Below are 22,752 nucleotides of genomic sequence, written 5' to 3' on the forward strand. Positions count from 1 at the left end.
TTTCATGGCTGCAGCCACCATCTGCAGTGATTTTGGGGCCCCCAAAAAATAAAGTCTGACACTGTTTCCACTGTTTCCCCATCTATTTGCCATGAAGTGATGGGACCAGATGCCATGATCTTCGTTTTCTGAATGTTGAGCTTTAAGCCAACTTTTTCACTCTCCTCTTTCACTTTCATCAAGAGGCTTTTTAGTTCCTCTTCACTTTTACTCCTTTTCAATTTTTGTAGCTTTGGTAGGGCATGCATGCATGTTAAGTCACTTCAGTCATGTTTTACTCTTTGTGACCCTATGGACTGTAGCCTGCCAGGCTTCTCTGTCCATGGGATTCTCCAGGCAAAAAAACTGAAGTGAGTTGCCATGCCCTCTTCCAGAGGATCTTCTCAACCCAGGGATCGAGCCCATGTCTCTTATGTCTCATACATTGGCAGGCAGGTTCTTTACCACTAGCACCACCTTGGAGGCTCAGCTTTGTTAGTACTACATATTTATGATTTTAGTAGTTTGAGAGAGAACATGACATCTTCTAAAAATATTTGACAAGGTAAGATATTTTAAAAAGATAAGAAAATGAAAAAAGAGAATAAAAAACAGTTCATCCTGAAGATTTGTCTGAGCTCAGGCGAATTTATCATGTGCATCCCCAAAGTCTACATTCAGGTACATGTAGCAAATAATATACCTTTGAACCCAACAAATGAGATGGGTCAAAGGCCAAAGCTATTCATGATCAGTGTGTCACTATCATCTGCTTTTGTCACTGAAATACTATGACCTGAAGTGATGTTTCTTTTTTTTTTTTTCCATTTAATGCTGTTTTCTCTAAGTATTTTGGAGCCAAAGCAAATGACTGAGATAATCCACATATAACCTAGGCTGGTTCACTGGTTATTCCTGAAAGAGCAAAAAATGAAGGGGACTTCAGTTAATTTTTTGTAATTCTTTCTCCATAATATTCCCATTTCTGTCTTGTGTTTGTACTTCACAGAAAACTTAGAAGGCATTAGTGAAATTCCCAATAAATACCCAGTATTTTTCAAAATCAGAAGTTTCACAACTTGACACTCCAGGAAGTCTGATTTTTATTACTTGTTTATTCTTTTTTTTTCCCCCTTTTGCATGAAACAAGGCTGTCTTTTGCCAAATTTAAATAAAAGTTGCCCCTCATAGATTATCAGTTTGACACTGAATTCAGAAGCCAGGAAGGCTTGGAAGTATGCATTTTAAGTGCTACAGAATGTATCTATTTTTTTTTTTAATGGATGTTTCATAGTATTCAAAGCCAGGTATATAAAACAACTTGCCACACATTTCCTCAAGTGAAAACTTACAGATCACACTTAGTGAAATTAACAATTATGCTTTATTATTATTATCTTTTTAATGAGGAATGTGCTTTAATTGTCCAGTTTACTGGAATTTTTCCCAGGAAAACTTCCTATCAGCTTCTCTCAACAGAGAACACTTTAAAAAAAAACAAAGAGTGTCTCAGTTACTCCTTTCTATCCCTCGCTCTATTTCTCTCTCCCTAGCTCTTTCGGGTGGTACATGGTTTGAGGAATCATTTACACTAATTATTTTTAGTTTTTTCCTCACATAACATCTGAAGAAAACTTTCTATTTATAAGAAGCATATTACTTAAAAATATTTCCAAGCTTCTTAGCAGAGGTCAGTACACATATTAGCTGGGGGCAAAAGGAATATTCAAGCCCAGGCATCCCTTCTGAATTCACAGCTGGGATTTATGCAACTCAGTGCTGTCAGTCCCATCTCCTTGGTTACCCTTCACCTTGCTCATAATATCCAGACGGCATGTCAGGACTCATCTCATCTCCACGTATCAATAAATGTTTGTGAAGGATCAGCTGTTCCCATGGTACCTGGGCTTGGGGATTTGTGTCAGAATGAATGGTGTTTCCCAGACCCTGGGTTCCCAGCAACTGCTCATATACAATCTTGATTCTCTCCACCTACTGAGTCTTTCTAGGATTTCATGGTGCTGCTCTGACATTTTCACACTCTGGATCCTAACTTTCTATTACAAGCTTCAGAGATTAAGGAATTCCTCCCCTGAGACCTGCTTGAACTCTTGTTAAGGCCATTTGTTATCTACTCTTTACCTGCTTTAGGGCAATTTTCAAAGGAGCACTCTGTTCAGTTCAGTTCAGTTCAATTGCTCAGTCATTTCTGACTCTGTGATCCCATGGACTGCAGCACGCCAAGCTTCCCTGTCTATCACCAACTCCCAGAGCTTACTCAAACTCATGTCCATTGAGTCAGTGATACCATCCAAGCATCTCATCCTCTGTTGTCCACTTCTCCTCCTGCCTTCAATCTTTCCCAGCATCAGGGTCTTTTCCAGTGAGTGAGTTCTTCACATCAGGTGGCCAAAGTATTGGAGTTTCAGCTTCAACATCAGTCCTTTCAATGAATATTCAAGACTGATTTCCTTTAGGATGGACTGGTTAGATCTCCAATACCACAGTTCAAAAGCATCAAATCTTTGGCACTCAGCTTTCTTTATAGTCCAAGTCTCACATCGATACATGACTACTGGAAAAACCATAGCTTTGACTAGACAGACTATTGTTGGTAAAGTAATGTCTCTGCTTTTTAATATGCTGTCTAGATTGGTCATGACTTTTCTTCCAAGGAGCAAGCATCTTTCAATTTCATGGTTGCCAGTCACCAGCTGCAGTGATTTTGGAGTCCAAAAAAGGGAGCACTAGTTATCACTTTTCCTCATCCATATGATAAAGCTTTCAGAATTGGGGTATTTCCATTGGAGAAAAGGCAGAATTTTATCTTGGTGGAAAATACATCCTTGTATGTTTTTCATTCTATTTTCTTTGCTATGTGTTTAATATCAGGTAAAAAACAAACTGGATGGCCATGGCGCTCATATAACAAGAAACATAGTGTAGAAATTTAAAAAAAAAAATGATGGTAAGTTAAGTGACACTTAAATAATAAAATATTTGAAGCAGATGCTTTATCAGAAAATGTAAAATGCCTTTCTTGAATCATGAATAAATAAGATAGCATTACTCAAATAACAAATAGTGAGCTCCTCAACTTTGAAACATATGTATCTTATGTGATTGCTCTCTGGTTTAAGTCTGAAATGTGAGTTTGAAAAAGAAGAGGAAACAAAGGAAAAAGCTTGGGGAAAATGTAAAGCCCAGTTTTAACAGAATTAGCTTTGAAACTGCTAATAATATCGATACCTCATTGCTACTCTTGGTAGGATCCCTAAATTTACGTAAAAGGGAAAAAAAATTAAAGAAAAAAAAAATTGAGATGCCAGTTAAATTTAAAATTCAGGTAAATAAAGATTATTTTTTAGCATAAATATGCCCCAAATATGTTAAGGAGCCTACTTAGATTACAAAGCACAGTTTATCTGAAATTCAAATTTAACTGGGTATCTTGTATTTTAAACATCAGTCTTAACCATTAGAGCTTTCAAATAAGTCATGGGTAGGTGGAGACCCAACTGACTGTAATTTTCATACACTAAATTCTCTATGAAATTCTGATAAGTCAGGTTTAGAAATTGCTGGATTATCATTGCAAGACAGAATGTGCAGAAACACATACAAATGTAACAGAGACAATGGTGGTCCCTAATTCTGTGTGTCTAATAGATTTATATCACAAATGGAGAAAAAATACTATCTGAAGTAAGCAAAGAAGTCAAAGGACATCTAACGTTGCCATTGGAGATCCTGGTGCAAGTGAAAAAAACACTCATACATTTTTACAGTCTGATTGATGAACAGATATAATAATAACCATCATGATAATCATTATTGCTTGACTGGCTGGATAGCTTGAATTTTTGTTATCAAATACAGATTTATTGTTACTGGATTTACCTTTTACAATTGATAGTGAAGTCCAAGTTAAAAGTAAAACCCAAAATAGCATATGTGATCTACTAGCTTTTAAGAAGAAAAATTCAACAAAATACACAAGGATAAATCTGAGCTGAATATAAAATAATTCATTCACTGTATATGAGTATATTAAGTGCCTGGTATGAGGCAGTGCTGGTGGAAAAACAATAAAGAAGATAGAGCCCCAGCTCTCCAGGTACTTAAATTAATGGTGGAGAATCCCAACAGTTTCCAGCAGGACTTTCAGTTTCTTATGATTCAGTTCAGTTCAATTCAGTCGCTCAGTCGTGTCTGACTCTTTGCGACCTCATGGATTGCAGTATGCCAGGCTTCCCTATCCATCACCAACTCCTAGAGCTTACTCAAACTCACAATCCATTGAATCAGTGATGCCATCCAACCATCTCATCCTCTGCTGCCCCCTTCTCTTCCCACCTTCAATCTTTCTCAGCATCAGGGTCTTTTCCAATGAGTCAGTTCTTTGCATCAGGTGGCCAAAATATTGGAGTTTCAGCTTCAGCATCAGTCCTTTCAATGAATATTCAGGACTGATTTCATTTAGGTGGACTGGTAGTATCTCCTTGCAGTCTAGGAGACTCTCAAGAGTCTTCTCCAGTGCCACAATTCAAAAACGTCAACTCTTCTGTGCTCAGCTTTCTTTATAGTCCAACTCTCACATCCAAACATTGTACTCATTGGGTTTATTTAATTAAGAACTAGTTATGCGAGACAGCAAAAGAGACACAGATGTATAGAACAGTCTTTTCGACTCTGTGGGAGAGAGAGAGGGCAGGACGATTTGGGAGAATGGCATTGAAACATGTATAATACCATATAAGAAACGAATCGCCAGTCCAGGTTCGATGCAGGATACAGGATGCTTGGGGCTAGTGCACTGGGATGACCCAGAGGGGTGGTATGGGGAGGGAGGTGGGAGGGGGGTTCAGGATGGGGAACACGTGTACACCGGTGGTGGATTCATGTTGATGTATGGCAAAACCAATACAATATTGTAAAGTAAAATAAATAAATAAAAAGAACTAGTTATGGCTCTTAGCACTACATGATACATTTCTAATGGTCATTGTCACACAAACTCTTTTTTGGATTCTTTTTTTCTTTTTCTGTTAAGAGTGTCTATTGTAACTGCCTGGACACAAGAGGACTGTGATATATGATGTGAAATTATGCCTATCAGACAGATAGGGGAACATCAGTCTCCTTAGTATAGAAAATTCAACTCAGTTACAACTATTTAATGAAATCTATTCTCACTACAGGCTTCTCTGGTTAGCTCAGCTGGTGAAGAATCTTCCTGCAATGCAGGAGACTTCGGTTCTGTAAACAGCTACGTGCTTTGAGCTCTCCGCTTCTGAATGACAATAACCCTTCCCGCTGGATTATCTGCTTTTCTCTTCCAAAAATGTCTTCATCATGTTTAAGTCTGCTGCTGCTGCTGCTGCGTCGCTTTAGTCATGTCCGATTCTGTGTGACCCCGTAGACTGCAGCCCACCAGGCTGCCCCGTCCCTGGGATTCTCCAGGCAAGAACACTGGAGTGGGTTGCCATTTCCTCCTCCAGTGCATGAAAGTGAAAAGTGAAAGTGAAGTCACTCAGCCATGTCCAACTCTAGAGACCCCATGGACTGCAGCCTACCAGGCTCCTCCATCCATGGGATTTTCTAGGCAACAGTACTGGAGTGGGGTGCCATTGCCTTCTCCGGTTTAAGTCTGGTAGTCCATAAATATTTGGGGGAAGGGCATAGTCCAAGCACTATGTCATGGACTCATTTAGAGTTTCCTACAGTGCCTCCAGAAATATCTGTAAGTATTTTATCACCTGATTTTTTAACCTGGCAGTCACTTTGAAGATCTCAACATTGAAGTAAGCATATTGACGGCAAGTGCCATTCGCAGCACTGAGGGTGTGTCCTGAGAAACAGGCAAATCAAAAGTAAAACCTCAATATGCCAGGATGAGTGAGTATTTAAGGATAATTATCCTTTCTGGTTGACTGGAAAATGTCTTTCTGAAAACTAAACTACTACAATATGAAAGTTGCTGTGCTTAGTGAAGACTAACACAGAGCATCTGCTCTCAAGGATCAGAAAAGCCAGGTGGGGAATTAAGGCAAATGTATATAAAAATTTAGTTAATAGGAAAATTAATTAGGCTGCAGGGACAGTTATTTCTTGTTCTCAAAAAAGGACTTTTAAAGGCTAGTTTCTCATTTTCTAGACTAGCTTGTTTTCCTGCCCTAGTAAATACAAGATGGCACATGGAGTTGGGTCATTTTTTATAGTTTGTTTTGTGGATAATGAGATAAATAATAGTAAGAATAAAAATATAATAGCAGCCATTTATGATGTCTTAATGCTAGATAGTAAAGAATCTACCTGCAACACAGGAGACCTGGGTTTGATCCTTGTCAGGAAGATCCCTGGAGAAGGAAATAGCAACCCACTGCAGTATTCTTGCCTGGAAAATTCCATGGACAGAGGGGCCTGGTGGGCTATAGTCCATGGGGTCACAAAGAGTTGGACACAACTGAGTGACTAACACTAACTAACTAATACTTTCCAGATACCCTTACAAGAACTTTTTGCAATTTAACTACTTAATCTTTCCAACAACCCTATGGGCTAAGAACTATGATTCCCACCCATCATAGGCAATAATGAAGGTTAAGTAACTTGCCCAAGCTACACAGTGATAAGGTAACTAAGACATACTGGCTCCAGATCCCATGTGAACAATGACTCCATTCTGCCTTCTTAGCTTCTGCATAGCAAGTCTTATCATGCTTTCTAAAAACTTACATTCCAGAAAATATTTCCTCTTATTTATGTTACAGAAATGAATGGAAAAACATCTGGTTAGTGCATGGCTTTTGCAAGAGACACTGTGTTTCCAGATAACTGAATTTTATGTGAGTGAGGAAAAAGAGTACCTCATCAAGGTCAGTTTGTAAGAGGTGGAAGTGAAAGCAAACACACATTAAGTTCCCCTGATAGTCCATGATGAACAGAAGAGGTGATCTGGACACCAGAACAAACTATAGTTCCATGGAGAAATACTCTGACTTACTAGGTAGGTAAGAGCTGTTTCTATGCAAGGACTCGAGGTGATTTCTGTGGAGGAATAATTCAATTAACAACAAGCAGGGGAAGCAGCGAGCTGTCTCAGGCTTGGTAACATCTGTTAAAACTGCACTGGCTTCAAAGATCTCCTGGTTCCTATTCCCCAGAGAAAATCAGTCAGCAGGAAATGAGGCAAGTGTATAATGAATGACTTTATGGAAAAGATGGTTTTTAACTTCTCCTTTGGTTTAATTCCTGTCAATATTATATATTCCCCTGTTATTCCTCATACCTTACAAGATGGCAACTTGTAAATAGGAAGATGGGAAAGAAGAAAGGGTCCTGTGTTTGGAAAGTGTTCTTAGGGAACATGGGAATGCTTTAGGGCTACTGGTCAACTGAGTGACATCAGTGCATCTGGCCAGTTATTCCTCGCTCTGATTCAGTGGGCCACATGTGGACATAAAGTTTGCCTATCTGCCAGAACAATACAAAGACTCACCACCTCACATCTCTGGTCTTTCTCTAAATCAATGATTCTCGAACTTAAGAATGAATTAGGAACACCTGGAAGGCTTGCTAAATACACAAATTTCTGGACCTAATCTAAGTTTCTGACTCAGTGTGTCTTGTATGGTGCCTGAGAATTTGTATTTCTGCAAGTTACCAGGTGATGGTCATGCTGCTGGTCTGGAACTACATTTGAGAACAATTGCTCTCATTGGTTGTAACAGACATCCTCCATAATTATTATTCTATTCTAGGGTCTCTCTCCCTTCACAATCATCCAATGCCCAAAATTTCCATAATTTCTTCCTATCAGTTCCAGTGATCAGAACTTACCTCTCACTGTCTTCTCTATCATAGATCCACCTCAGCCTCAGCATCTTTCTCCAACTTTGAAGAAAATTAAGTAATAATCAAAGGGTCCAAGAAAGAAGGCTGGGGCCTTCCTGAGCTAGTAGAATGGAGTAGGCGTCTCCCTAAATGTCTCACTGCAGTGCAGATGGTACTTTAGATCTGTTTTTCTGGAGTTAGAGTAATGTGAGTGAAATGCAAACAGCTTTGTCTGTTAATATTTATGAGACTTTGGGTAAGTAACTAGCCTTTCTGTGCTTCCTCTGAGGAGTAATAGAACAGTGCTGGCACATAGAAAGCCACTTTCTATGTTGCTGCCACCAAAAAGACAGTTGCTGCCATCAGAAACTGCCAATTGCTGGCAGAAAGCCAGTTGCTGTCATCAGAGAATTTCTGGGAGCTGTTGTAGTTGTTGTTCAGTCACTCAGTCTTGTTTGACTCTTTGCGACCCCATGGACTGCAGCATGCCAGGCTTCACTGTCCTTCATCATCTCCTGGAATTTGCCCAAATCCATGACCATTGTGTTGTTGGAAGAGGGTTTTTGCTATGACCAGTGCATTCTCTTGGCAAAACTCTATTAGCCTTTGCCCTGCTTCATTCTGTACTCCAAGGTCAAATGTGCCTGTTATGCCAGGCATTTCTTGACTTCCTACTTTTGCATTCCAGTCCCCTATAGTGAAAAGGACATCTTTTGGGGGTGTTAGTTCTAGAAGGTCTTGTAGGTCTTCATAGAACCGCTCATCTTCAGCTTCTTCAGCATTCTTCAGCTTCTTCAGTCAGGGCATAGACTTGGATTACTATGATACTGAACGGTTTGCCATGGAAACTAACAGAGATCATTCTGTCGTTTTTGAGATTGCATCTAAGTACTGCATTTTGGACTCTTTTCTTGACTATGATGGCTACTCCATTTCTTCTAAGGGATTCTTGCCCACAGTAGTAGATATAATGGTCCTCTGATTTAAATTCACCCATTCCAGTCCATTTTAGTTTGTTGATTCCTAAAATGTCAACGTTCACTTTTGCCATTTCCTGTTTGACCACTTACAGTTTGCCTTGATTCATGCACCTAACATTCCAGGTTCCTATGCAATATTGCTCTTTACAGCATCAGACCTTGTTTCCACCACCAGTCACATCCATAGCTGGGTGTTGTTTTTGCTTTGGCTCAGTCTCTGCATTCTTTCTGGAGTTACTTCTCCACTGATTTCCAATAACATATTGGGCACCTACTGACCTGGCTTGTTCATCTTTCAGTGTCCTATCATTTTGCCTTTTCATACTGCTCATGGGATTCTCAAGGCAAGAATACTGAAGTGGTTTGCCATTCCTTTCTCCAGTGGACCACATTTTGTCAGAACTCTCCACCATGACCCATCTGTCTTGGGTGGCCCTACATGGCATGGCTCATAGTTTCATTGAGTTAGACAATGCTGTGGTCCATGGGATCAGATTGGTTTTCTGTGACTGTAGTTTTCAATCTGTCTGCACTCTGATGGAGAAGTATAAGAGGCTTATGGAAGCTTCCTGATGGGATAGACTGACTGAAGGGGAATCTGGGTCTTGTTCTGATGGGTGGGTCCATGCTCTGCTGCTGCTGCTGCTAAGTCGCTTCAGTCGTGTCCAACTCTGTGCGACCCCATAGACGGCAGCGCACCAGGCTCCCCCGTCCCTGGGATTCTCCAGGCAAGAACATGGGAGTGGGTTGCCATTTCTTTCTCCAATGCATGAAAGTGAAAAGTGAAAGTGAAGTTGCTCAGTCGTGTCCAACTCTTAGTGACCCCATGGACTGCAGCCCACCAGGCTCCTCCGTCCATGGGATTTTCCAGGCAAGAGTACTAGAGTGGGGTGCTCAGTAAATCTTTAATCCAGTTTTCTGTTGATGGATGGAGCTGTGTTCCCTCCACGCTGTTTACCTGGGGCCAAACTATGGTGGAGGTAATGAAGATAATGGTGACCTCCCTCAAAAGATCCCATGTATGTACTGCTACACTCAGTGCCCCCAACCCTGCAGCAGGCCACCACTGACTCACGTCTCAACTGGAGATTTCTGGACACCCACAGGCAAGTCTGGAACAGTCTCTGTGGGGTCACTTCTTCTTTCTCCTGAGTCCTGGTGCACAAGGTACTGTTGTGCCCACCAAGAGTCTATTTTCCAGTTCTGTGTAAGTTATGGCATCTCTATGGTGGGGTTAATAGTGACCTCCTCCAAGAGGGCTTATGCCATACCCAAGTCTGCTGCACCCAGAGCCCCTGTCCCTGCAGCAGACCACCACCAACCCATACCTCCACAGGAGATGCTCAAACACAGTTCTGTCTCAATATCTGTGGCGTCCCTGGGTCGTGGTGCACACAAGGTTTGTTTGAGCCCTCTGAGCATCTCTGGTGGAAATGGGGTTTGCTTCTATACACTAATTCACCTCTCCTACCATCTTGTTGGGGCTTCTCCTTTGTGCTTGGAAGTGAGCAAATTTCAAATTCTAAAAGATAATGCTGTGAAAATGCTGCAGCCAATATGCCAATAAATTTGGAAAACTCAGCAGTGGCCACAGGACTGGAAAAGGTCAGTTTTCATTCCAATCCCAAAGAAAGGCAATGCCAAAGAATGCTCAAACTACCCCACAATTGCACTCATCTGACATGCTAGTAAACTAATGCTCAAAATTCTCCAAGCCAGGCTCAAACAATACGTGAACCATGAACTCCCAGATGTTCAAGCTGGTTTTAGAAAAGGCAGAAACCAGAGAACAAATTGCCAACATCCTCTGGATCATTGATAAAGAAAGAGAGTTCCAGAAAAACATCTATCTCTGCATTATGACTATGCCAAAGTCATAGTCATTTGACTATGCCAAAGCCTTTGACTGTGTAGATCATAATAAACTCTGGAAAACTCTTCAAGAGATAGGAATACCAGACCACCTGACCTGCCTCTTGAGAAACCTAATGCAGGTCAGGAAGCAACAGTGAAAACTGGACGTGGAACAACAGACTGGTTCCAAATAGGAAAAGGAGAACGTCAAGGCTATATATTGTCACCCTGCTTATTTAACTTCTATGCAGAGTACATCATGAGAAACACTGGGCTGGAAGAAACACAAGCTGGAATCAAGATTGCCAGGAGAAATATCAATAACCTCAGATGTGCAGATGACATCACCCTTATGGCAGAAAGTGAAGAGGAACGAAGAAGCCCCTTGATGAACGTGAAAGAGGAGAGTGAAAAAAATTGGCTTAAAGCTCAACATTCAGAAGACGAAAATCATGGTATCTGGTCCCATCAAGTCATGGGAAATAGATGGGGAAACAGTGAAAACAGTGTCAGACTTTACTTTTCTGGGCTCCAAAATCATTGCAGATGGTGATTGCAGCCATGAAATTAAAAGACACTTACTCCTTGGAAGGAAAGTTATGACCAACCTAGATAGCATATTAAAAAGCAGAGACATTACTTTGCCAACAAAGGTCCATCTAGTCAAGGCTATGGTTTCTCCAGTGGTCATGTATGGTTGTGAGTTGGACTGTGAAGAAAGCTGAGCACCCAAGAATTGATGCTTTTGAACTGTGGTGTTGGAGAAGACTCTTGAGAGTCCCTTGGACTGCAAAGAAATCCAACCAGTCCATTCTAAAGGAGATCAGCCCTGGGTGTTCATTGGAAGGACTGATGCTAAAGCTGAAACTCCAATACTTTGGCCACCTCATGTGAAGAGTTGACTCAATGGAAAAGACTCTGATGCCTGGAGAGATTGGGGGCAGGAGTAGAAGGGGACACCACAGGATGAGATGGCTGGATGGCATCACCGACTAGATTTAAATGGGTTTGAGTGACCTCCAGGAGTTGGTGATGGACAGGGAGGCCTGGCGTGCTGAGATTCATAGGGTCGCAAAGAGTCAGACACAAATGAGTGACTGAACTGAACTGCTAGCGTGTGAGATGAGTGCAATTGTGGGGCAGTTTGAACATTCTTTGGTATTGTCCTTTTTTAGGATTGGAATGAAAACTGACCTTTTCATAACATTGTACAAGAGACAGTGATCAAAATCATCCCCAAGTAAAGGAAATGCAAAAAACTAAATGGTTGTCTCAAGGAGGCTTTACAAATAGTTGAGAAAAAAAGACAAGCAAAAGGCAAAGGAGAAAGGGAAAGATATATCCATCTGAATGCAGAGTTCCAGAGAATAGCAAGGAAAGATAAAAAAGTCTTAAGTGAACAGTGCAAACAAATAGAGGTAAACAATAGAATGGGAAAGGCTAGAAAGCTCATCAAGAAAATTAGAGATATCAGTGGAACATTTGATGAAAAGATAGGCACAGTAAAGGACCTAACATATGTGACATCATTTAAAGAATTAAGCTGGTTTTAGAAAAGGCAGAGGAACCAGAGATCAAATTGCCAACATCTGCTGGATCATTGAAAAAGCAAGAGTTCCAGAAAAACATCTATTTCTGGTTTATTGACTATGACAAAGCCTTTGACTATGTGGATCACAATAAACTGTGGAAAATTCTGAAAGAGATGGGAATACCAGACCACCTGATCTGCCTCTTGAGAAACCCGTATGCAGGTCAGGAAGCAACAGTTAGAACTGTATATGAAACACCAGACTAGTTCCAAATAGAAGAAGGAGTACGTCAAGGCTGTATATTGTCACCCTGCTTATTAACTTATATGCAGAGTACATCATGAGAAACACATCATGAGAAATACTTAAAAGTAAAAAAGCATAGACTGAATATTAGTACATTAGTATATTAGTAAAATTTTGTATATTAGTTGCATTTATATTGATAGCTACATATTTTTAAAAGTAAAATATTTTAAAGTTAAAAGGCATAGACAAAAGACTGTTCCATACATCAGTGTCTCTTTTGCTGTCTCGTATACAGGGTTATTGTTACCATCTTTCTAAATTCCATATATATGTATTAGTATACTGTATTGGTGTTTTTCTTTCTGGCTTACTTCACTCTGTATAATAGGCTCCAGTTTCATCTACCTCATTAGAACTGATTCAAATGTATTCTTTTTAATGGCTGAGTAATATTCCATTGTGTATATGTACCACAGCTTTCTTATCCATTCATCTGCTGATGAACATCTAGGTTGCTTATAGAACAGTCTTTTGGACTCTGTGGGAGAGGGAGAGGGTGGGATGATTTGGGAGAATGGCATTGAAACATGTATGATATCATATATGAAACAAGTCGCCAGTCCAGGTTCGATGCACAATACTGGATGCTTGGGGCTGGTGCACTGGGATGACCCAGAGGGATTGTATGGGGAGGGAAGAGGGAGGAGGGTTCAGGGAGCACGTGTATACCTGTGGCAGATTCATGTTGATATATGGCAAAACCAATACAATATTGTAAAGTTAAAAAAAAAAGAATAAAAAAATAATAAAAAAGACGTAGTATTTTAGTACATTAGTACTAAATATTTAAAAGTAAAAATATTTAAATATTTAAAAGTAAAAAGTAAAATATTTACTAAATATTTAAAAGGAAAAATATTTTTAAAATATTTAAAAGTAAAAAGGCATAGACTGAATATTCCCTGGTGGCTCAGACAGTAAAGCGTCTGCCTGCAATGTGGGAGACCCCTGGGTTCCATCCCCAGGTCAGGAAGATCCCCTGGAGAAGGAAATGGCAGCCCACTGCAGTACTCTTGCCTAGAAAATTCTATGGATGGAGGAGCCTGGTGGGCTACAGTCCGTGGGGTCACAAAGAGTCGGACATGACTGAGCAACTTCACTTTCACTTATGGTGACTGCAGCCAGGAAATTAAAAGAAGCTTGCTCCTTGGAAGAAAAGCTATGACCAACCTAGAGAGCATATTAAAAAGCAGAGACATTACTTTACCAACAAAGGTCTAACTAGTCAATGGTATGGTTTTCCCAGTGTCTTGTATGGTTGTGAAAGTGGACTGGAAAGAAAGCTGAGTGCCGAAGAATGGTGCTTTTGAACTGTGGTGTAGGAGAAGACTCTAGAGAGTCTCTTGGACTGCAAGGAGATCCAACCAGTCCATCCTAAAGGAAATCAGTCCTGAATATTCATTGGAAGCACTGATGCTGAAGCTGAAACTCCAATATTTTGGCCACTTCATGCGAAGAACTGACTCACTGGAAAAAACTCTGTTGCTGGGAAAGATTGAAGGCAGGAGAAGGGGATAACAGAGGATGAGATGGTTGGATGGCATCACCGATGAGATGGGTGTGAGTTTGAGTAGGCTCAGGGATCTGGTGATGGACAGGGAAACCTGGCGTGCTGCAGCCCAGGGGGTTGGAAAGAGTCAGACATGAATGAGCGACTAAACTGAACTGATATTAATACAGTTGGCTATATTAGTTGCATTTATATTGATAACTACATATTTTTTAAGGTAAAAAGTAAAAGGCATTGATAGGATTTTAATTACTTAAATATTTTAAATGGAGTATAATACTATATGTCATATAATAAAATACATTTGTACTAATGTAACATGCATGTATGCTCAGTCACTAGTCATGTCCAACTCTTTATGATACCATGGACAGTAGCCTGCCAGGTTCCTCTGTTCTTGTGATTTTCCAGCCAAGAATACTGGAGTGGGATGCCATTTCCTCCTCTAGAAGATCTTGCCAACCCAGGGGCTGAACATGCATTTCCTGTGTTTCCTGCATTGGCAGGGGGATTCTTTACCATTGAGCTGCCTGGAAAGTCCAATATAATACATATAATATGTTTATATGTAATATTGTATCAAATATCAGTTAATCATATTTGTTATGTTTATATATAAAATATTAAAGCATACAATATAATACAATATATAATTTAACATATAGAATGATATGTTAATTGTATTCATGTTGATTTTGTAAAGTCATTTAAAATATACATATCTATGTGCAAGGTGCACATAATATGTTTTAAAATATTGAATATATGGTTAATAGCAATATGGAAAATTGTTGAAAAGGTAAAATATATGGAAGATATATCTGTATATAATATATAATGTATATCATTAATATGGCTTATTATATGTAACATTATGTTATTTACTGTTTTTAAACAATCACTAGGCTCATTATTCTGTCACATAAGTATTAATAACGTTGTCAGTACCAATCTAATTGGGAAGATAACCTGAATAAAGAAATGTCATTGGATAATGAAAAGTTTACTTCATTTCCTCAGTACACTAAAAATGGAAAGTATAGTCTTACAGGCCTTGAGTATAATTTCAGTGTTTTTTTTTAATGCATGTTTTGAACAGGAGTAATAATTAACAATATCTTTCACCTCTAAGGCAGTATATTAACTGTGTGCATGCCTATTTACTCAGTCGTGTCAAATTTTCCTGCTTCAGGCTTTCCTGTCTCCCACATAATGAAAAAAAAAAAAATGAAATTCTTATTGTCTGTCTTATTCTTCAATATTTTGTCAAACTAAAGGTTGATATTATCATTAGTTATATAGCCCTAGCAAGGTATGTGACTGACAGAATTTAATCTAAAGGTAAGTACTAATGAATATTGAACCAAAGGTTAATGAATAAGCTCCACAGAAAAAGCCATACGCACAGAGACCTGTCTGTTATGGATGGTGACTGGCTTAAAGTTGATTCTATTTAAATAATGTGTTTTAAGTGGGCAACCACTTAAAATCAAATACAATGGTGATTATAATAATTATTTCCATTTGTTCAAAGGCTGACAGTAAAGAAAGGTTTTCCAGGGCATTTTCAGACCTTATCAAGGATGCTCTCTCATTTAAGACTTAGCCTAGACCAAGCCTATTTTGCGCTGCATAATTAATAGCCTTATTTTACCCAGGAAGAAGCCAAGACTCAGACAAAGAAGTTAAACAAAGAAGGTCACACAGGTAGTAGTGGCATGCATGTTAGTCACTCAGTTGTGTCCGACTCTTTGTGACTCCATGGACTGCAGCCCACCAGGCTCCCCTGTCCATGGAATTCTTCAGGCAAGAATACTGGAGTGGGTTGCCATTTCCTTCTCCAGGGGATCTTCCTGACCCAGGGATTGAACCTGTATCTCCTGCATTGGCAGGTGGATTCTTTACCACTGAGCTACCTGGGAAGCCTCTTATTAGATAAGTGCTATCATTAGACTCATTTTAGAGATTGAAAAACCAAGGTTTGGAGAGGAGATTACATAATTAGCCCAAATTCAAACCTGATCTGATTCAGAGTTCCATTAACCATCATTGTAACATGGAATTTTCAGAGATAGAAAATCCCATTTGTAAACTTACTGGGAAAAGATACCACCTTAAAAAAAAGGCAAAATAAACTTAGAATAGGAACTTTCTGGGCACCAGATCCTGAAATGAAAGTGTCTATTTGTACTCTGCTCTGACAGGAAGCAGTCTAAATGTACTGTGAGGTGCTAAGTACTCTAAATGTATTACGGTTCCTTCCCTGTGATCTTTCCCATTCTCTCTCCTTTTCCTATATTTGTTACTGTCTCCCTCCTCTCACTCATATTCCACCCCCCGTTCTGTCTCTCCTCCTTACCCCAACCTTCCTCTTTCCTCTCAAAACGACTTCTTTAAAAAAGGAGAGATTTGCAACCGTCTTTACCCCAGAGCAAACATTCTTCAATATAAAATAGCCCATATATTTTCTCTGCATTCAGCAAATGATTAAACGGAATAAAATGCTCATACAACCCCTCCTGGAACGCCAGGCATCAGAGATGTGGAGGCAGGTCCAGGTGGACACAAGGCTTTCCACGGTCCGCGAAGTTATACTACCAGGCAGACATCACTCTTAACTGTTCATAAGTTCTCCTTCAGCCATTTTTGAATTAAAAATTCCTTGAGATTCCTGAACTTCTTCAGCTATATTTAAAATAGTCTGAGTCAGTGGGTGTGGAAGAAGGAGGCTGCAAGCTTTAGTTCAGAAATGACTGAAATGGACAGCAATTCTTGAACTAATTGCTGTAAGATCAAGCCAGAATTTGAAGATTAGAGGAAATATTCTCAGCACCTATCTTACATTAGTTATATGTTTGTCTTTTCCAAGGCATTTCTTCCCCTATTCATGTAAGTATTATAAAATGGACATCTCTCAACATTGAAGCCATAATTGGAGATTTCCCCACTTTATTTGATTCCTTCTTTGTATGAAACAAATGGTGAAGACCTTCTCAGCTTGTCACAAAACTGCATTCTCAATTCTCTACTGCAGCTTTTTGGATTTCATCATATATATATATATATATATATATATAAAATAGTATACTTATAATCCATAAAAAGAATTCTTAAATTATAGGAGAAATATGGCTTAACACTTCTCCTCTGGCCCAAAGAAAATAATGGTATCCCAATAAAGTCATTATTAAAAGTAATAGATGGCCAAAGCCTGGAAAAATCATTTTTGAAAATTTCCAAGCAGGACGAAACAGGAAAACATCTGGATTTTACAGTGTTATTTAACAAACACACATTGTCTGCTCAGGGGACCTGCATCTTCTCAGTCACGAATTAAACATCGTTGTGGTGCCCCTTCTTACAATTAAGGCAAAATCCATCATTTCCAGGGGTGATTTTAGGACAGAAATAAGAAAAAATTAAGAAAACCCATGAAGATTTCTACAGTTTTAGATGTTAGAAGTATTAATTATCAGGTTTATCTTGAGTGACAAATGAATAAGACAAGACAAAATGAGATTTTCAAACCATTTGAAGCACCATTGCTGAAGGCAAACATTAAGAATCCTGATCTTTTGATGGACAGACAGAGACACTCTTTCTCATATAAACTGTATTAAGCATCAAGGTATATGTAGGTTAAATTTTAAAGTCATAGAAATGGACCACCATTTATTTTTTTATCTGGTCCTTTCTGTATAGGTTTTGCATATGTTTTCCCATTAGAATTTCTTATTCCTTTTTTCTTCTCTCTTACCTTACTCATCTTATGTAAATTTGTTTTCATGAGTAATAGCATCTCCCATCTAAAGAAGGAATTTCATGTAACAGTCCCATGAAGGATACAATTGATATCTTCACTGTCTAGCAAGTATGGAGCTTCTGTTCGTCAACCATTCCTGAAAAGAGGTTCTATACACCTCTAGCACTGCAAAGCCCATACCTCCATTAGGTTGTCTATAATGCTAAAGCTGAAACTCCAGTACTTTGGCCACCTCATGCGAAGAGTTGGAAAAGACCCTGATGCTGGGAGGGATTGGGGGCAGGAGGAGAAGGGGACGACAGAGGATGAGATGGCTGGATGGCATCACCGACTCCATGGATGTGAGTTTGAGTGAACTCTGGGAGTTGGTGATGTACAGGGAGGCCTGGCGTGCTGCGATTCATGGAGTTGCAAAGAGTCAGACATGACTGAACAACTGAACTGAACTGAACTGAATCACAGCTATCACCGTGTCTAGAGAAGTAACCTCTTTCTGTAAAGGGTCCATCAGCCAAAGTCCAACTGCTTGTTACTTAAAAAAGAAAAAAAAAGTGTGTGTGTGTGGAGGGGGATGAACAAAATATAACAGTGTTTTTTCAGAATTAAAAAACAATCTCTGCAAAAATTCAAATTTGCATCTAGCTTTTTATCTATATATCTGAATTCAGTTGTATAAAACAGGAATTTCATATATGGGGATCTGGAAATATGAGTAAAGAAGACTTCATGAGAGCTGTAAATACAGCAAAAATATACACTAGAATTTCTTGAGACTTTCTGATTCATATGTCCATCCATTGTTGCTCTAAGGATACTTGCTTTTATTTATTTATTTTTATTTTATTTTATTTATTTATTTTTTTAATTTTTAATTTTATTTTATTTTTAAACTTTACATAATTGTATTAGTTTTGCCAAATATCAAAATGAATCCGCCACAGGTTTGCTTTTATCTTGCTTCAATTCTAAAGGTTGTAAGGAAAAAGGATCATTGATCCTGCTGGAGAGATGCAACTCTCTCTACGATATTAGTCATACACATGTTTCTTTACTAATACTGTCAGTGGACTTTCCATTCTATAGTTTCTATAGCACTAAGTCACTTAGGAAAGTTGAGTGGAAAATGTCTTTATTTTAAAGATTTGCTTTAAATCTTGACTCCTTTAAAAGTGATATAAACCTTCTGTGCCTCAGTTTACTTCTTTCAAGGGACCATATTATGGTATTTTATTTAAGTTCTCTTATAATCATTTTGTGAAACTGATCTGGATAAAATTTACTCTACATTGGCCCTAGCGTCAGGACACAAATCCATGTTATACAGCAAAGGGAACAGAAAGACGACTACATTTGCTTTCCTGGCTTTTCTGTCATGAGGATCTGAGCTTGCATCTCCAGGACAGGGAACTCAAGAGAATAGGCAGAAATAAGTAGGAGGCCATACAAAGTTTACAAACAAAAAGATTTTTTTTTAATGTTTTCTGAGTGTTTACAAGGCTAATATGAGTAGAAACTTACTCACATTGATGACAATTGCACGAGAACCTATTTTCAGATTTTTGTGTCTGCCAAGTAAACCCAACCTAGGCCTTTGTTTATCACCATTCTTTATCAATTTATACAGTGGAAGTGAGAAATAGATTTAAAGGACTAGATCTGATAGAGTGCGTGATGAAATATGGATGGAGGGTCATGACATTGCACAGGAAACAGGGATCAAGACCATCCACAAGAAAAAGAAATGCAAAAAAGCAAAATCGCTGTCTGAAGAGGCCTTATAAATAGCTGTGAAAAGAAGGGAAGTGAAAAGCAAAGGAGAAAATGAAAGATACACCCATTTGAATGCAGAGTTCCAAAGAATAGCAAAAAGATAAGAAAGCCTTCCTCAGTGATCATTGCAAAGAAATAGAGGAAAACAATAGACTGAGAAAGACTAGAGATCACTTCAGGAAAATTAGAGATACCAAGGGAACATTTCATGCAAAGATGGGCTCAATAAAGGACAGAAATGGTATGGACCTAACAAGCAGAAGATATTAAGAAGAGGTGGCAAGAATACACAGAAGAACTGTAAAAAAAGATCTTCATAAACCAGATAATCACAGTGGTGTGATCACTCACCTAGAGCCAGACATCCTGGAATGTGAAGTCAAGTGGGCCTTAGGAAGCATCACTACAAACAAAGCTAATGGAGGTGATGAAATTCCAGTTGAGCTATTTCAAATCCTAAAAGATGATGCTGAGAAAGTGTTGCACTCAATATGTCAGCACATTTGGAAAACTCAGTAGTGGTCACAGGACTGGAAAGGGTCAGTTTTCATTCCAATCCCAAAGAAAGGCAATGCCAAAGAATGCTCAAACTACTGTACAATAGCACTCATCTCACACACTAGTAAAGTGATGCTTAAAATTCTCCAAGCCAGGCTTCAGCAATATGTGAACTGTGAACTTCCAGATGTTCAAACTGGTTTTAGAAAAGGCAAAGGAACCAGAGATCAAATTGCCAACATCTGCTGGATCATTGAAAAAGCAAGAGAGTTCCAGAAAAACATCTATTTGTGCTTTATTGACTACATCAAAGCCTTTGACTGTGTGGATCACAATAAACGGTGGAAAATTCTTCAAGAGATGGAAATACCAGACCACCTGATCTGCCTCTTGAGAAACCTTTATGCAGGTCAGGAAGCAACAGTTAAAACTGGACATGGAACACCAGACTAGTTCCAAATAGGAGAAGGAGTACATCAAGGCTGTATATTGTCACCCTGCTTATTAACTTATATGCAGAATACATCATAAGAAGGGCTGGAGGAAGAACAAGCTGGAATCAAGATTGCCAGGAGAAATATTAATAACCTCAGATATGCAGATGACACCACCCTTATGGCAGAAAGTGAAGAAGAACTAAAGAGCCTCTTGATGAAAGTGAAAGAGGAGAGTGAAAAAGTTGGCTTAAAGCTCAACATTCAGAAAACTAAGATCATGGCATCCAGTCCCATCACTTCATGGCAAATAGACGGGAAAGAGTAGAAACAGTGGCAGACTTTATTTTTCTGGGCTCCAAAATCACTGCAGATGGTGATTGCAGCCATGAAATTAAAAGATGCTTACTCCTTGGAAGGAAAGTTATGACCAATCTAGATAGCATATTCAAAAGCAGAGACATCACTTTGTCAACAAAGGTCAGCCTAGTCAAGGCTATTGTTTTACCAGTGGTCATGTATGGTTGTGAGAGTTGGACTATAAAGAAAGCTGAGCACCAAAGAATTAATGCTTTTGAACTGTGGTGTTGGAGAAGACTGTTGAGAGTCCCTTGGACCACAAGGAGATCCAATCAGTCCATCCTAAAGGAGATCAGTCCTGGGTGTTCATGGAAGGATTGATGTTGAAGCTGAAACCCCAATATTTTGGCCACCTGATGTGAAGAGTTGACTCATTGGAAAAGACTCTGATGCTGGGAAAGATTGAGGGCAAGACGAGCAGGCGACAACAGAGGATGAGATGGTGGATGGCATCACTGACTCAATGGACCTGGGTTTGGATGGACTATGGGATTTGGTGATGGATGGGGAGGCCTGGGGTGCTGCAGTTCATGGAGTCACAAAGAATCGGACATGACTGAGTGACTGAACTGAACTGAAGTTATCAATTTATGCTTATTTAATTATTTAAGATATCATGATTTATAATCCCCAGTTATAAAAGTGAAGTGATAAGTACACTATATACATCATATCTATATTCTTATCTATTATCTCTCTGTATACATATGTTAGATAGATAAATATAGACTTATCTGTAGGCAACTGTAATTCATGGATACTAGGTCCTAAAACTATAAAAAGAAAATGTTGAATTAAACACACAGGTGGAGCTTTGAATCTTACCTAATGAGTTCTTGTCTCTGTATTTTCATTTCTCAACTTTTTTCTCACTCATTGTCTTTGGGAAATGTGTGGGGTCTCTAGAATTTCTGCTTTTTCTCTGTGTAAGGTAGAGAGATCTGTATTTGGGAATAGTATAGGCTGGCTTTAAAATTTTAGGCAACTTTTTCTACTTTGTAGGAAATTTGTTTCATTAGGATTTTCTCTGGATTTTCTGAAACAACTTGCCTCCTTCTGGAGGACTTTTGTCATTATGAAGACAGAAGGTTCCTCCTGGATGGTCAATAAACAGGTGACCTTTTAAAACAAGGAATGGTTAGAAAGTCAAAATTCAGGCTGTAGATTTGGCAACTAGATTAGGGTAAGCCAGAACGCAGGTTTAGTCTTGATGCAGTAAAAGTAAACTTGAAGTAAAATAAGTTTTTAAAAGACGTGGAACAAAGAAAACCATAATCAGGGAACTTGTGTGAATGGAGTAAGTAGATACTAACATCTGGTATTATTATAATATCCAGAAATATTTTAAAAATATTCAGTTTATTATGCAAATATCTGTATAATTGTACAAATAAGCAGAGACTTAATGATCACAATGTTGAATAAAAATAGATCTGCAGTAGATTATTGATGAAAGGTACATCAGAAATTAGCTTGTCTCATGGTTTCCACAGTCATCTGGACCGATTTATTCATATGATGTGCTTCTGCACCTTCCAATGAAAACTCTTGATGTAGGTCAGTGTTTGATTTTATTGATAAAGAGACAGTGACTCAGAAAGATTACGTGGCTTGGTGCAAATCAAAGATATTATTTATGAAAATGTTGGGAGTAGCATAAATCCTAGGGCATATCAGGATTGTTAGGTCCATGAATCAAGGCTAATTAGAAGTGGTCAAAAAGAAGATGGCAAGACTGAACATCAACATTCTAGGAAACAGCAAACTAAAATGGACTGGGATGGGTGAATTTAATTCAGGTGACCATTATATTTACTACTGTGGGCAAGAATCCCTTAGAAGAAAATAAGTAGCCATCATAGTCAATAAAAGAGTCTGAAATGCAGTACTTGGATGCAATCTCAAAAACGACAGAGTGATCTCTGTT

Source organism: Bos taurus, chromosome 13, assembly GCF_002263795.3.
Source record: "Bos taurus isolate L1 Dominette 01449 registration number 42190680 breed Hereford chromosome 13, ARS-UCD2.0, whole genome shotgun sequence".
NCBI lineage: Eukaryota > Metazoa > Chordata > Mammalia > Artiodactyla > Bovidae > Bos > Bos taurus.